The sequence below is a fragment of the Nuphar pumila genome, chromosome 17 (assembly GCF_984573655.1).
Source record: "Nuphar pumila chromosome 17, dmNupPumi1.hap1.1, whole genome shotgun sequence".
NCBI lineage: Eukaryota > Viridiplantae > Streptophyta > Magnoliopsida > Nymphaeales > Nymphaeaceae > Nuphar > Nuphar pumila.
Genome location: NC_143265.1, coordinates 50,927,828 through 50,942,888, shown reverse-complemented (window position 1 = coordinate 50,942,888; position 15,061 = coordinate 50,927,828). Strand labels below are relative to the sequence as shown.

Below are 15,061 nucleotides of genomic sequence, written 5' to 3'. Positions count from 1 at the left end.
ACAAAGAAACTTGGAATTTTATTGATTGAATTGATCAATGACATTGGTAAAATGAGACATTTATTTGGAAAAGAATAGAAAGAAAATAACAAATGGTCTTTATTGTGCCCCTTTGACAAAAACAATCTTCTTTGATGAGCTTCCGCCGGCAAACCCTAGTCCTGCTCTGTGGGGACGATGTTTCTGGATCATTGGCTCAATGCGGCCATCTTCGTTTTTGCCGAGTCCCTTGAAGGGTTGATAGCCATGCTTCAGGAGCAAATCGAATCCCTTTCTTGACTTCATGAATTGAGGAAACAAGGGATGATCCTTAATGGTGTTGTAGTCGATTCGACCTCCAACCTTGAAGAATTGAGGACCTTTCCATCGTGTTATGGCTACTGTGTGCAGAGATGGCTCTGATGGTGCCTGAAGTATTTCTCGATTCTCTCCGAGATTGATCTCTTCACTCTCCCTGATGCTGGGAATATCTGCATTGAATGATGGCCGGGGAATCATGGGCTGCGGGAGCCTTTCTTCTGGGTCTTCTCCCAGTATTGTGGTAATCATTCCACCTTTGGACCACTTCACACATTGATGTAGGGTGGAAGGCACTGCATTAGCATTGTGAATCCATGTCCTTCCAAGCAGCAAGTTGTAGGTTGGTGGTACATTAACCACGTGGAAAAGGACGGAGTGCACCGAATAGTTGATAAACACCTCCAAGAATATCTTGCCCTTGGCCGTTTGACCATGATTGTCAAACCCATAGATAGTGATGGGATCTGGAATGTATTCCTCGTCCTTGATCCCTAAGGCCTTTGCGGTCATTTCAGGACATATGTTGAGGCTACTGCCTCCGTCGACCAACACATGGGGAACTGTCATTCCTCTGACTCGAACGACAATGTATAAGGCATTATTATGAAAGGAATGAGGCTTTGGAAGGTCCTCATCTGAGAAGGTGATTGATGCATTGGTCATGGCAGAGTTCACCATCTGTGCCATGTCTTCAGGAGTGGTACTGGGCTTAACTTTGATTTTCCTGAGTAAATCATCCAGTACTTGCTGGTGCTTGCTAGAATTCTTGGCCAAGTCAAGGATGGAGACATTGGATAGAGCGGTCAGAGGCTTTTGACTTGAATTCTCCAGCCTGGGTCTAACGATTTGCTTGAAGAAGTCAGGAGTTCTTTTTGATTTGGGAACTGACTTCAAAGGTGCTTCCGCAACTTTCATTTTATCGAATGCCGAAATTAAGTCCATCTTCTTAGAATCTGGAGCTGCTTGTCGTAGTACCGATACCTGGTGCTGAACTTGTAGGTCTTGCGCAGAACATGGCTTGATACGCTCATGCGGCAGAAATGGTTGTGCAGACACTACAGCTGTGGTGTGTGAAGGGAAGGGGTGATTGAGAATGTCCATTTTCTCTTCTTCTTCTCCTTCTACCAATAGATTCTTTTCAATGAGATCTTGCATGATGTTTTTGAGAACAAAGCAGTTCTCAGTGTTGTGTCCCACTGTCCTGTGGAACTTGCAGAACTGATCTTTCCATTTCCCCATGGGCACAGGGGGATCGGCCAATCTGGGCAATTTGACCATCTCTTTCGATAGCATGTACTCGAGCACATCCTCGAGTGATTGGTAAAGAGGAGTAAACTTTCTGTCGTAACTCCATCCTTCATGTTTAGATTTCTCGCGCAGCTTCGGTCCTTGATCCTGCTGAGGAGGCTTGCTGTACTGAGGAGCAGGCTTTGCCTTTTGGTCCTTGTTATTCGAACTGCCTGAGCCATAGCAGTAATCCTTCTTCTGCCCTTTATATCGATTTTGGCCTTTATTGTTGTTGCTGGCAGAATAAGTGAAGTGAGCTTTCTTCTTCTGCTCACCATGGGAGTTGTTCTTGGAAAAGGTGAAGCTTTCATAGACTCCATTTTCCACACTCAGCTCGAGCCATTCGGCTCGTTCAGTCAACTCAATGAAGGTCCTGGATGGTGCTGTGGAGATCAATCCTCTTAACGGCTGCGAAAAATTGTTGAGGATCAAGGACAATGCATGCCTTTCCGAGATAGGATCTCTCATCTTATTACAGGCTGATCTCCATCTGTGAATGAAGTCCCATGCTTTTTCATTCTCGTTCTGTCTCAAATTGCAGAGATGACTCAATGTAGGTAGCACTTCTGTGTTGAACAAGAAGCGTTCAATAAAGAGATTCACAACTTTATCGAACTCCTTGAGCTCGATGGGGTTGATATGCTCAGCATACCACTTAGCTGCGACTCCTTCCAAGCTGCGGGGGAAACATAGAAACAATGCCCGGTTATCCCTCTTAAACCGAGAGCATTCAGCAAAGAAAGTGGCAAGGTGCGCTTTTGGGTCGCCAGAACCATCGAACTTGATGAATTTTCGGGGGAGATTCTCCAGATCATCATCCCCTTCTAAGCCGTCATAGAAGTCCTCACTGGTGAAGACTTTCTTGCCCTTATCGCGGGCTTGTAGATCTTTGACAACTCGGGCCATTTCTTTAAACTGCGCTTGCAAAGGCTCTTCTTTATCTCTGCTCTTTGATCTGCGGCTTTTACTTTGGCCACGCTTCTGAAATGCCGGAGGCACCTCATATTCTTCATCTGTGTTTTCAGTTGAGTCTGATTCATTTGAAATCTCTGCTGGCTGGATCTGCTTTTTGGGAGCCTTCTTACTCCTACGACCATGGAACTTTTCTCTGAATGGATTCCTTTCTGAGCTGGTCCCGGGCTGCTCATTCATCATCTTATTCATCATTTTTCTGAACATGGCATACATTTGAGGGTCTATGCCATCATCCTCTTGCTGCTGCTCTTGACTCTTCTCAGACCCGGGGGAACCCATTTCTTCTTCCGAGGCTGATGAGTACTGGGATGCCGTGGTTCTTTTGCCTAATCTTGTCTCAACCATCAAATGGTATGGATGCTCTCTGCAGGGCAAAGACCTGATTAGATTATGAAGGAATTAGCTTTTGGAAGAAATATTTGCTAAAAATATGGTAGACAATTTGGAAAAGATGTCCCATTACTAGGGACTGAGTCGTCGTGGGAATCACGACAATTGTGTTGTCATTCCTTCTGCAAAAGAAATAAACAACGAAAATATGCCTTGTTACCTAGGCGAGGTCGTCAAACCATAATAGAAAGAAAGAGAATTTTATTTAAAAAGAGAAGAATAAGATTTTATTGATCTTGACAAAGAGGTGGAGGACAGACGATTTGCCACCATTCACGATAGTCGGCAGACACTCTAGGACCTGGAAAGATTTTAAGAGAGACAAAGGAATCCCAGCCGTATCGGGCAGAATGATATGCCCCAGACCATTGTGCGGAAGTGAGATCAAACTCTGCCATAGCTCCTGATAACAGTCGGGCTTCAACGTACTGCTGCCTTTGAGAGAACTGCCGAACACATCTCTCTGGTTGGTAATAAGTGCAGAAGAATGGTCCTAGCAACTTGAACCGCTTGCCATAAGCGTAGGTATATCTGGGAGGAGATATTTGCCGATCAAAATAGTCCCAAACAACGTCATCCTCTTGAATGTTGTTGATCATGGACCGGTACTGCGCCACTGGAAGGAGTTCTTGACCATTGTATCTGAAAGAGCTTGCTCGGGCTGGAACATGCTGGAAAAACCAGGACTGAAGTGCGTAGATGCATCCTTCAACTAAAATGGATTCTCCAAGTGAGAATCGAGTCAGACCTCGATAAAGGAAGGCGAGCGCTGCCATGGCTATAGAGAGGCGATTGGTTTGCCGACTTCCCCATCTTCTCATAAGTTGGATTATCCTGATGTCCATGTAGTTCTGTCCATCTGAGAAAAGGGACAGTCCTACAGTGCATAGAACCATTGCATTCTGAATCCTTTCTTTGGCTGTTCTTGAAAGCGAGCTGACTTCGACGAAGGTCCCGTACTGGCGGTACAACTCAAGTAGGTCAACATATTCATTTCCTTCTAACTGGATCAGGGGCCAAGATCAGCGGCCTGTCATACGAGCTAAGGAGTCTCGGGGGTCCAAACCCTTGACATTGATAAGGAATTGATGCTCTAATGGGTCGCTTGGTCGACCAGCTGGTTCTGGCAACCCCATGATTTCTGAAAATTCATCCATTAAAACAGTCATCTCTCCCCACGGGAACCAGAAGGTACACGTTCGAGGATTCCATCGCTCTGCCATTGCATGGATCAGGTTGCCATTGATGGTCTGTTTTCCGACTGCTGATGCCAGCTCCAATCCGCACTCGCTCAAATGGTCCGGGAACATTTGGGAAAAGCTCTTTAGCCAGGAATAATACCACCGGGGAATGAAAGTTCCGGTGCTAAGGGCTCGATGTTCAGGACGACCTTGTCGCACCTCGAAGGAGATGTGACCTTCAGGAAAGATAGGATCGACTTGACTGGATGCCATCGAACTGAAAGCAGAGGAAGACTCAGAATGAGACTTAGGAAAATGTGAAAAATTTTGAAAAAAATTTTGCAGGCAGGATAAAAATGCAGCTAGAAATTCGAGATCCAGTAGAAAGGTAGAATGTAAAATCGCCTGGAGTTTTGGAAGAAATGGGATATTTGAAAATCATCCAGGGTTTTAGAAAATAAAGGAAAAGATGAGAATATGGATATTTGGAAAGATATTTTTGGAAAAATATGAGAGAAATAAAAGTAGCATACAAACTCACATCCTGCATAAACATTTATGCACATTCAGCACTCCCTAAGAAGTTGACTCTAGATGCATCATTTTGAAAACAGTTGTAGGACCTTAATCCTAACTCTAAGTTCAGATCATCTTTGTCCAATCCAGTTATGCCGATATACCCGAATCGAAATCCGAGGTACGTGGCATAGAGTTTCAACTCCGGTTCTAAGGTAAGGTTTTCCAACATCCTTGAGCGCCTACCGATATACTTCGGACTGTGGCCCGCGGTACGTGGTAGGGGGGTGTTAACCCAAATAGTTGGCCCAGTTGTGAGGCTCTGTCCCGAACTAGGGTTCTGGAAGAGAGCCCAACAACGTGAAGACCGGGTAATGATAGGTAATGGGGGTTTGAAAAAATGATCACATGCAAGAAATAGAGGGCTCTAAGTCCTAGAGAGATAGACTTTTGAAAATCTTTTGAAGAAGCATACATTGTTTGCATTCAGATCCTAAATTAAGGAGAGTTGTGTTTAGACCTAAGTCTATGTGAGCATGAAAATATCTCCTCAATATGGTCCTACCAAACCATGCCTAAGCTATATGCAATCAATGTCAGCTAGGTCAGAATCTAGGCTCCTAGGTTCGCATGATAGCAAAAGTAAAGAGCTGACATTTTGTGAACATAATTTCGATGATTGAACTAAGTCAAGCACTACTTTGACCAGACGAGGACAGGTCCCATCACTGTCGCCAAACCTGTTATCGTCGCGAAATTTTTCCCCGTCTTCCCTTCCTTGCGAAAGAGAGAAAGGGAGAAACGCTTTCGTGATTCAAACTTGACCGGATTTTGGAAATTGCTTTTGAAATACTCGCCTCCGTTTTGAAAATTGCGGAAAAATCCATGGGATGGGGCTCGACCTGTCGGTACGAGGTTCAACCGTTCCTGTCGCCTTTAACAGGGGTAATCGAACCAAGGACCAAAATTGTGCTTGACTTAGAGAAATTATCAAAGTTATGTTCTATCCTAAATGCACAGAGAATTCAGGCATGTGCTATGAGATTTTGGAAAATGCAGCTTGGGAAAACATGATGTATGCTTGGAAAATATTTGGAGTTAAAAAGATTCTCTTAGGAAAAAGATGAAAGTCAATTTCTCAGGAAAACTCATGTGAAAAAAAGGGTTTTTGAAGTCACGGGAAAGTTCATGAAGTTGTGGGAAAATCATGAATGATTGAAAATCCTGGGAAAATGGAAGTGATTCTTGAGAAAAGATGAACCTTTTGAAAAGGAAAATATTTCTTAGGAAAACTTGGACTTTGAGAGTTTTCTTAGGAAAATGATGGAAGATTTATAGGAAAACTCATTGGAGAAGAAAATTCAAAACTTGGGGAATCGAAATCCTGGGAATTTTACCTTGAAACACTTGGAATTTGAGTTTGATCTTTGAGGAAAATTGGAAACTTCTTTTGGAAATCTTAAGGAAATAACATTTTCCAGGGAAAATCGAGGGAAAGCTTTGATTTTGGAAATCCAACTTAGAAGTTTCTTGAGAGACTGGTTTTCATGAAAAACTGTGAAAACTTGACTTTGGAAAAACCGATTTTGGAAAATACTCAGAGTTTCTTGAGAAATCGATTTTCTTGAGAATGAAACTTTCTTGGGAAAATCACGAGAAAACCAATGATTTCATGATACAAATGATATGAGTGAATGAATGCACTTTGAAAGCTTTTCTAAGAAATTTGTTTGAAAAATGTGTATGAAGTCAAAATAAATCCTTCACATATCCTGACTGTGGCCATGAATATATTCGGAATTTAGTTGATTTGATGCACATGATTTTGAAAACTTTGGAAATATGATGTGCATTTTAAGATAGCCTAAGAGTGTAGGCTCAATGTGACTAGTAGAAAGATGATGGATCTGGGTCTCGTCCATATTCTGACTAGGGCCGTAAATATGGATCCCACCGAGTCCATCAACTCCCTAAGAGTTGGTGCACGTGCCATTCGTGAACATCCATAGTGCTTTTGAAATAAGATGTATGCATCACATAAGCAGGATATTTGCATAAATTCAAACTATATGATATGCATCCTAGTCTAAGCAGGAAATTAACTCTCTTATTCCAAAATTTACATTATTACATCACTAAATAAAGGAAGTAAAAGAAATTTGCAGGCTTCAGCTCTTTCTTTTGAATGTCCCTGCCAAACTTGAAATAAGGTTAGCTCAAATATGTGGGTTTTTCCAAGATTTTCCAATAATATTATGAAATTATTGGACTTAATTGGATATAAACCCTATTCTCATACTTCCTTGATATTTGAAATGATGAAAATGCTAGAAATTCAGTAGAAAACAATTTGAAATTCGGAATTGAGGTTAAAATGACCAAAATACCCCTAAAATTAAAGTTACATCTTTAAAATCAGGGTTTTTTGAAGGAAAACTATGTAAAATTGAGATTTCGAAATTCAAATTGAATCCAATGATGATAAAACGCAGTATGAGGCATGATGACATGCTGCCAAACATATTATGACTGTAAAATCAGAATTTGACATTTTGAAATTTAGCCAAAATAGCGAATTTCGTTGTCCCAGAGGAACAGAAGGTGAACTTTGGTACCTAGCATTTGAAGGACCACACTGAGAAGTGGTGGGACACGATTTCTGCGGTTAAGTTTCAAGATAAGAACATTACATGGGATGATTTTGTAGAGGTTTTTAACTCTGCATATTTTTCTAAGTATGAATGAAGTAAGAAAATGCAAAAAAAATTAGACCTACAATAGAGGACAACAACCCTGGCAGACTACATCACTAAGTTTCGTTGTTTGGAGCGATATTGTCCAAATGTTTACGTCATGAAAAAGGATCGAGCAATGAAGTTTGCTTGTGGGTTGAAGCCAACTTTGAGAACCAAAGTGTTCACTAGTGGGCCAAAATCGCTCGATGAGGTCATCGAGGTAGCAACATCGTTGGAAGAAGACTGTATTGAGGAGCAGAAGAACCAACAGAATAAAACCGGACCACAAATCAAGATTCATGCGAGTACTAGTGAGAGGAATCCTAGCGGGAAGAACTTCACACCACCTACAAAAAAGCAAAAGCGTAAAGAAGACCACAAACAATGAAAGAAATCGCAACAACCAAATGTCCAGCAAAAGTGTCGATGATGCGACAAAGATCATCCCTTCGGAGTTTGCCCTCTCTATGATGGCAAGTGCTTTAAGTGTGAGCAGCCAGGGCATATTGCTAAGTTTTGTCCGAAGAAAGCCAATGGAGATTCAGTTTATGCTGATTAGGCTCCATCGAAGGAGAAGTCGTGACAATGAACGAGAAACTTGTCAAGATCATTAATCATTGAGATAATTTTTTGCATACCAAGACTACTCTGTTGGTCAAAGTGTGTTGCCAACACCATGGCATCAAAAAATGCACATGGGAGCCTGAAGCTAGTATGGGGAAATCTATCCCTACCTTTTTGTTGTTTTGTGTTTGTGATTTCGCGGACGAAATCCTTTTAAGGAGGGTAGGGTGTACGACCCTCGAAATTTTTGAGAAAATTATTCAGTGAATGATAGAATTTCAAGGTACATGTATGAGGCTATATATACATGTATAGGTATATGTATGTGTACTTGTCCCTATATATGTATATATATATATACGAATGCGTAACTCTAGAGCAAATATATATATATATATATATATATATATATATATATATATATATATATATATATATATATATATATATATATATATATATATATATATATATATATATATATTCAATTAATTCAAACCCTTGAAATCATTTAGGATTTTATTTTATTAAAGGAGTTCTTTTTTAAAAATGTTTGTGAATGATAGGAACTTAGGAAATGAATTTAAACCTTAAGTTTAATTTAAAAAAAAAGAGCTTAACATACACTTCATTACAAAATCATGCTTCGAATGTGGTTTATGAAGATTTTTAGGTTTTATTAAAAAAAAAAATAGAAATGATACATTCAAAGATTTAAAGCATAACGTAAACTGTTTGATATATATGTGTGTGTGTGTGTGTGTGTGTGTGTGTGTGTGTGTGTGTGTGTGTGTGTGGGTTGAACTTAGTTAAGGTAAGTGGTTGTTCGTTGGATTTTTGTATGGATCTTCGTAAACTTGAGTTTTGGGTCTCGCAAACTTGAGGTTTACAAAGTTTTCCAATTTTCTCGTTAGACCTTGGGAAATGATTTTCTTAAGTTTGAGCCTATTGTACGGTGCAGTAAAGACTCATTGAGCTTAAGGCTTCAAGCACGAAGGAGACCTAAGAGTGCAATGAGGTGATTGCACTAACTTCATTAAAGACAATTTTCTCTTAAGTTAGAGATTTCAGTATAGCTTGTTGGGCAAGGCCCTGTGTACTATAGGGTACGATGTGAACTAAATTTTAAAATGAATTTTAATTAAATATAAAACAAGTTACACAATTCAGTTTAGTTATGCCCTAAAAGATGGGGTAATTGTATTTTTCTTGAGAGCGAGTTTGCACTAACCCTGTGGGATGTATTGAGTTGACAACAGACTCCTTCTCAGCTGCTAGTGGTGTGTTGTTGTTGTCCCCCCCCCCCCCCCCTTGGATACTATGATGGACCAGTCCCTAACAACGGTGGCTTGGAGAACACAAACTCCTTTTTGTTGGAAGTTCAGCTACGTACACTAGCGGTAATACACTATGACTTTTTTTAAGGAAAGAAACACCTAAATAAAGGGTTTCGGACCTTGGTATTGTTGTAACCAAGTTCTTGTGGGGTTAAAAATAAAATATGTAAAATAACTTAGTTGAAAATACACTCCCATGTAGACCGGTGAGCCTATAACGGTCCGAGCAATGGTACCATCATGAAAACAATAATCTTATCAAAATTAAATAATTGTTTATGTGCATTTTATAGAAAGCAAAAGAACTTAAATAGAGAAACATATACATGCATTTAGGTTGTGCATGGTTCGTAGTGTTACCTCTTGGGCTAGGAGTTGTGTTGAGTCAAATCCCACAGGGAGTCAAGACTTAGACTTTTGTTTAGCCTTGGACTTTATTGGAGACCAGTTTGGCTTGGCGACCTATCCATGTTCGCTATCGTGAGATGAGTGATTGTGTTACCTGTTGAAACATGTTGTTTGTCTCACGTTTGCTTTTTTTTTCATTTTTTCAGGTACCCACAAGTAGGTGGGTTCGATGACGATGAATGCGATGAACTGGAGTATACCTAGAGCTGGATCATGGATTTTTCTATTCCTTGGAGCTCTGTGTGTATTTTGGGTTTTCATCAAAAATATTTATAGTGTAAATTTTGTAAAAAATTATTGAAGTTCACCACTATAATTTTGTAAACTTATCATACACATCAATACAAACATTTTTTTGTGAAAATGTATTACTTCCACTATGTGATGAGCTTTACTCAAAATGATTTCAAAAATTTGAAAATTTGTTAGTCTGTTGTGTGTTCTATTTAAAAAAAAATGGCTTAATTTTTTGGGGTCGTTAGAGACTTGGTATCAGAGCAGAGTTTCAATAATGGTCCAAGATCTGATCCAAAAGCTCAAGTGTTGCATCCCGTCAACTGCCTAACCTGGTTAGAGTGGGTAGAGGTTTGGTAGATAATGCTTTTATGGTAGATTGACTTTGTAATTGTAGTGATTGATTGTTTGCTTAGTGCATCGTAACTTAGCCGAGGGCTCTTATGGTGATTCAGGTATTTGATTATTTTTTCTAGATGTTGTGATATCTAGGAGATTGGATTATCCAAAGGGACTTCATTTTATAAGCCCTCATGAAGCTCACCTAGACTGTGCAAACCCAGATCCAGGCATAACCACAAACAACACAGGGAATTACGTACAAGATGTTTATGAATTTGGATCCCCTTTCTTCAAGGAAAAATCGGGTACACGAGCAGGTTTCATCATTTGGAGTGGTACTGCTCTAACACATTCTCCACTGATAAGGCCTGAGCACTGAAGTTAGCATGGGGACTTTGCGATGGATTGCGTATTAATGTCTTCATGGAGCAACCCGAGACACTGTGGTGTAATACCCATAATTTCTTTGAGCAATTTTCATAATTTTTCACAATTTTTGGTAGGGTGTCATTTCACTATTGATGTGTCTTGAAATCATTCACCCCATTGTCGTAGCCTTGCCCCACTAACGCCACTTTTGAACAAGTCTTGCACGACCCCGACCACATGCTATAGGTTTAGACCGCCTTCCACAACAACCTCACTTCCTGCACACGTGAAGCAGACCCACACAGCCAGCAAGGCCGCGTGATTCTCACATGTTCGTTAGCCTGGTGACAATTGTGCACACCCCACGTGTGCTGCGGTGCTACGTGCTGCAGCGGTTACACGCATCCCATGCGCACCGCAGTACTACGCACAACAACAGTTACACGTGCCATGTGTATGCCTTAACACTGCCCTTACAAGACACAGGAGGGGCTCATGCCCCTGCTATTTGATATTTTGAAGATTTTCCCCCTCTTTGCTCCCTTTTTTCCGCTTGCTCCCTTATTTCCCTTCTTTTTCTTCTCTTCTTCCCTACATACTCCTTGTGCATCCTCTCTTGGCCCAACAAGGAGTACACACATGTGTGTGAGGAGCACAAGGAGTCTGTTGGCATGGTCATCACACGCTTTGGGCAGCCGGTTCATGGTTGAAGTTCACTAAAGAGGTAGGGATTTCTATCTTCTATACATAAATTGAAACTCGTAGGCACGAGTTCCTCCAATTTTTTATAAGGACAGACCCTAAACCATGCCTCCCACACGTGGGTTTGGCTTAGGGTTGTCGAAATATAAGATAGAAAGGAGTTTTCAAAGGAAAACCCCCTCTAAAAATTGATTTCTCTAAAATCGAGTTTAAGAACCCGATTCAAACTTTTGATAAAATAATAAAACATGAACTTATGTAAGAAAATCATATTGGACTTAAGAATAAGGGCTTGACTTCAATTTCTCTTAGAAGAAATAGATTCACCTCCAAAAGTAGTTGAATTAGTGAAGTAAAAAAAAAACATGTATGTGTGCTATTAGTTTTGTTAGAAATAAAATCTGTAATTTTTAGAAAATACGTATAATACCTAATTATTTTCCTTCAAATCTTAATTAGAAATAGTAGTTAATGATCATGTGATTGTACTGTAAAGATTAGCATGATTTTTTTAAATGGTAAAATTTGTGTTTTCATATGCTTTATTGCAAATTTTACCGAAACTATTTTTAAGGAAATAGGCTTCGAGGAGACATGTCTATTTTTTGGCCTAACAACTGCGAAAATGAGATATGTCTAAGGTAGATTAAAAAAAAATAGTGTTTTATGGTTTTTATGAATTTTCTTTATATGTTCATGTAAAAATATTTTGAAATTATGAATTCTGGTGGCCTGTTTTGGTCCACCCGAATGCATATTTCCCGTAACTACTTATTTTTGGCTTGACATCTAATTAGTAAAAATATTTCCCGTAACTCGTTTGGAGGAGTTTTTATGAGAAGTTTGTTGCATTGGAAAGTTAACAAAATTTTAAACTACTATAAAATTTTAAGCTATGTTTATGGATTAAGCACTGTTTGGTAAAAGTCGAAACAGAAAAGTAGAGGTCTACACCAAAACGTTCGTAATTCCCTCATTCAGATGAATTTTTATGAACGGTTTATGGCATAGGAAAGCCAACAAGATTCTCTACAAACTGTGAGAAATTCAGCTCTGACTGTTAATTATAAAATTTTTTGTAACCTTTGTAACAGTTGAACAAAGTTGGGTTTTTACAAGTTTGAAATCGATTTAGGAACCAACTATCAAACACTTGCATATTTTGTGCACAGTTATGCATGCCTTTGCAAAAGAATGTCAGACTATATATGCATTGTCAAAAGTAGATTTTCTGCAGGGAATTATGTGCCCATCCATAGGGCATGAACTGAATGTTAAGTGAATGCATAAGCTTGCCTTTATGGCTTTTCACTAATTAAGGGACCAAGGCATCTGTATTGCGAATTAATGGAAAATGTTAATGAACTGTACATGCTGTAATTTCTTTCATATAACTGCCATGTACATGAAATTATCAATGTGAATAAATTGATGCATTTATTTTTTAAGAAACTTCATTGCCTTGTTTATTCATATACGCATGATTTTGAAAAGAATAAAGCATATGCAATGATATCGAACTAAATATTTCAAATGTGCTTCCATAGGACCTAAAGTGGCTGAATTCTTTGAATAAAACTATTATGTGAATGTTTTATGTAAAATAAGTAATTAAAAGCTAAACATATAACATTAAAAGATTGATACATTCTAAGAGAAGGTAAGTGGTACTAGTTTGTATTTGTGGGTATCGAATTGAGCACGGAAGGTTGTTCCTCCCCAACGATAAAGATAGGGGATCCCTCCACATTAGACTGTAGTGTAGAGGTACATAATCTCATGAGTAAAATCTAATGCATCAGGATGGTAGTATGAAAACTTCTCTCGTTCTTGGTGTCCCTCACCTGACACTAGCGAATGGCGCCCGACCAGGTCAAAGCCACCCCTTGATTGAAAAGGTCATCTTTACCATGGCCTTAACCCAGGACTATTGTCTGTGTTTATACCCACAGGGATAAGAAATTGTAACTTAATTTAATTATGCATTAGATAGACATGGCATGCATTATATAAGAAAGAAAACGTAATTAAAGCTAATAAATGGCTCATGCATAAAGTTAGCTTCTACGATGGTAAGTGCATGCATTTTTAATTGTTCATGCATTTTTAAATATTCATGTTTAAGTGAATGACTTATTGAATGCATCTTCGCAAATGTATGCCTGAATGATATTTTAGAAATTGATGTTTATATATTATGTTGCATTTAATCATATTAAATATATGGAAAATCAAAGTAATTCTTGCTTACTGGTTCTTGTTTATGTGTTCTAAATAGCTCTACTCTACTAAGACATGTTTGTCTGACGCTATTGATTTAAAATATTTTCAGGTAGCGAGTGATTTCACACGCGATGGTGGGAGGTTGCGATGGAGACCGAGCCAAGCCATTTCTCATCCTTTGAGTGTTTTCTGTCTGTGAGCATTTTAGAATGCTCGAAACTCTGGTCATTTATTTAAATTTTAAATGGACCATCATTATTTTAATTATAGGGTGTAATAGACATATATTTAGTTTGTGAATGTTTAATTTATGAATTTATTGCATGTGTGGATGTAAAAGTAATAAAAAAGTAACATGCCAAGTTTTTGTCACATTTAGTTTTTCACTGCAATTTCATAAAAGTATTTCAAAAAAATCATGATCTTTGGGATACAAAATTTGGGGTGTTACAATTGGAGGTGATTGAGGCAACCAACATCATTGATGAGGATTGGAGGTCCTCAAAGAAGAATCAGAGCAAGGTTGAGTTATCCCCATCATCCTCCAAAATGAAGAAGGATTCCCAAAAGTCCTTTAAGAAACCCTTCTAGAAGAACCAACAAAGAAAGAATCAGAGGCTACCCTCCTATCAAAAGCATCAGAGATTCAAGGGCAGGTAGTAGCAATCACAGAAGCAACAAAGATAATCTGCTTGGAGATGCCAGATGGACCATGCGAGATAGCCTTGTCCCAGAGAGACGGGTGCATGTTTATATTGTGGCCATAAGTGCCACTATATTAGGTTTTGTTTGAGGAGACTGACTGCTCCTCAACCTTTGCAACAATAGATGTTACCGCAGCAGATACAACTCCAACATCCTCAACATCAGTAGTCCCAGCAGGCCCAACAATAGAAGAGGATTGTGGGCTGTGTGTACACGACTACAACTGACGAGGCAAACTTGAGTCATCAAGTTATTGAAGGTACTTTTAACATCACTGACTTTTATGTGCGAGTGTTATTCGACTCTAGTGCGCCATATTTCTTTGTGTTAAAGGTGTTCACTCAGTTGTTGGACACTCCAACGGTTGAGATGGATAGTTGTGTGGCGATAGCCACACTTTTAGGAGCGAGGACATATTACATATTGCATCTCCTCAGAGTTGCGATATCGATCGAAGGTCAGGTGTTTTCAGTGAACCTCATCCTTCTCAAGATGATGGACTTTGATGTTATTCTGAGGATGAATTGGCTTTGTGAGCACTTCACTAGTTTGGAGTGTCGTGGGCACAGGGCCTTGTTGGAGAGACCTGGTCAGTTCCTAATCGAGTTTTGTGTTGTTCGACCCTCTAGTAATGGGAGAGTGATTTCTTCTATGAAAGCCTTGAGGTTCATACATTATGGTGGTCAAATGTTCCTCACTAGAATGGTTGCCTTGAACTACAAGAAGGTATTGATTCACAATGTAAAGGCCTTTCACAAGTTCACACATGTGTTTCTCGAGGATTTGCCTGGTT

General features: G+C 39.4%; 1 protein-coding gene across 1 annotated transcript in view; it reads left to right on the top strand.

The window, feature by feature from the left end:
- The window catches only part of GONST3 (golgi nucleotide sugar transporter 3), a 92,963-nt gene extending 79,061 nt beyond the window's left edge, over positions 1 to 13,902 (top strand). The window contains exon 2 of the mRNA XM_089993191.1: positions 13,673 to 13,902. The gene's annotated coding sequence lies outside the window, so the exon portion shown is untranslated. The remainder of the gene's footprint in view (positions 1 to 13,672) is intronic.
- Positions 13,903 to 15,061: the final 1,159 nt, after the last annotated feature.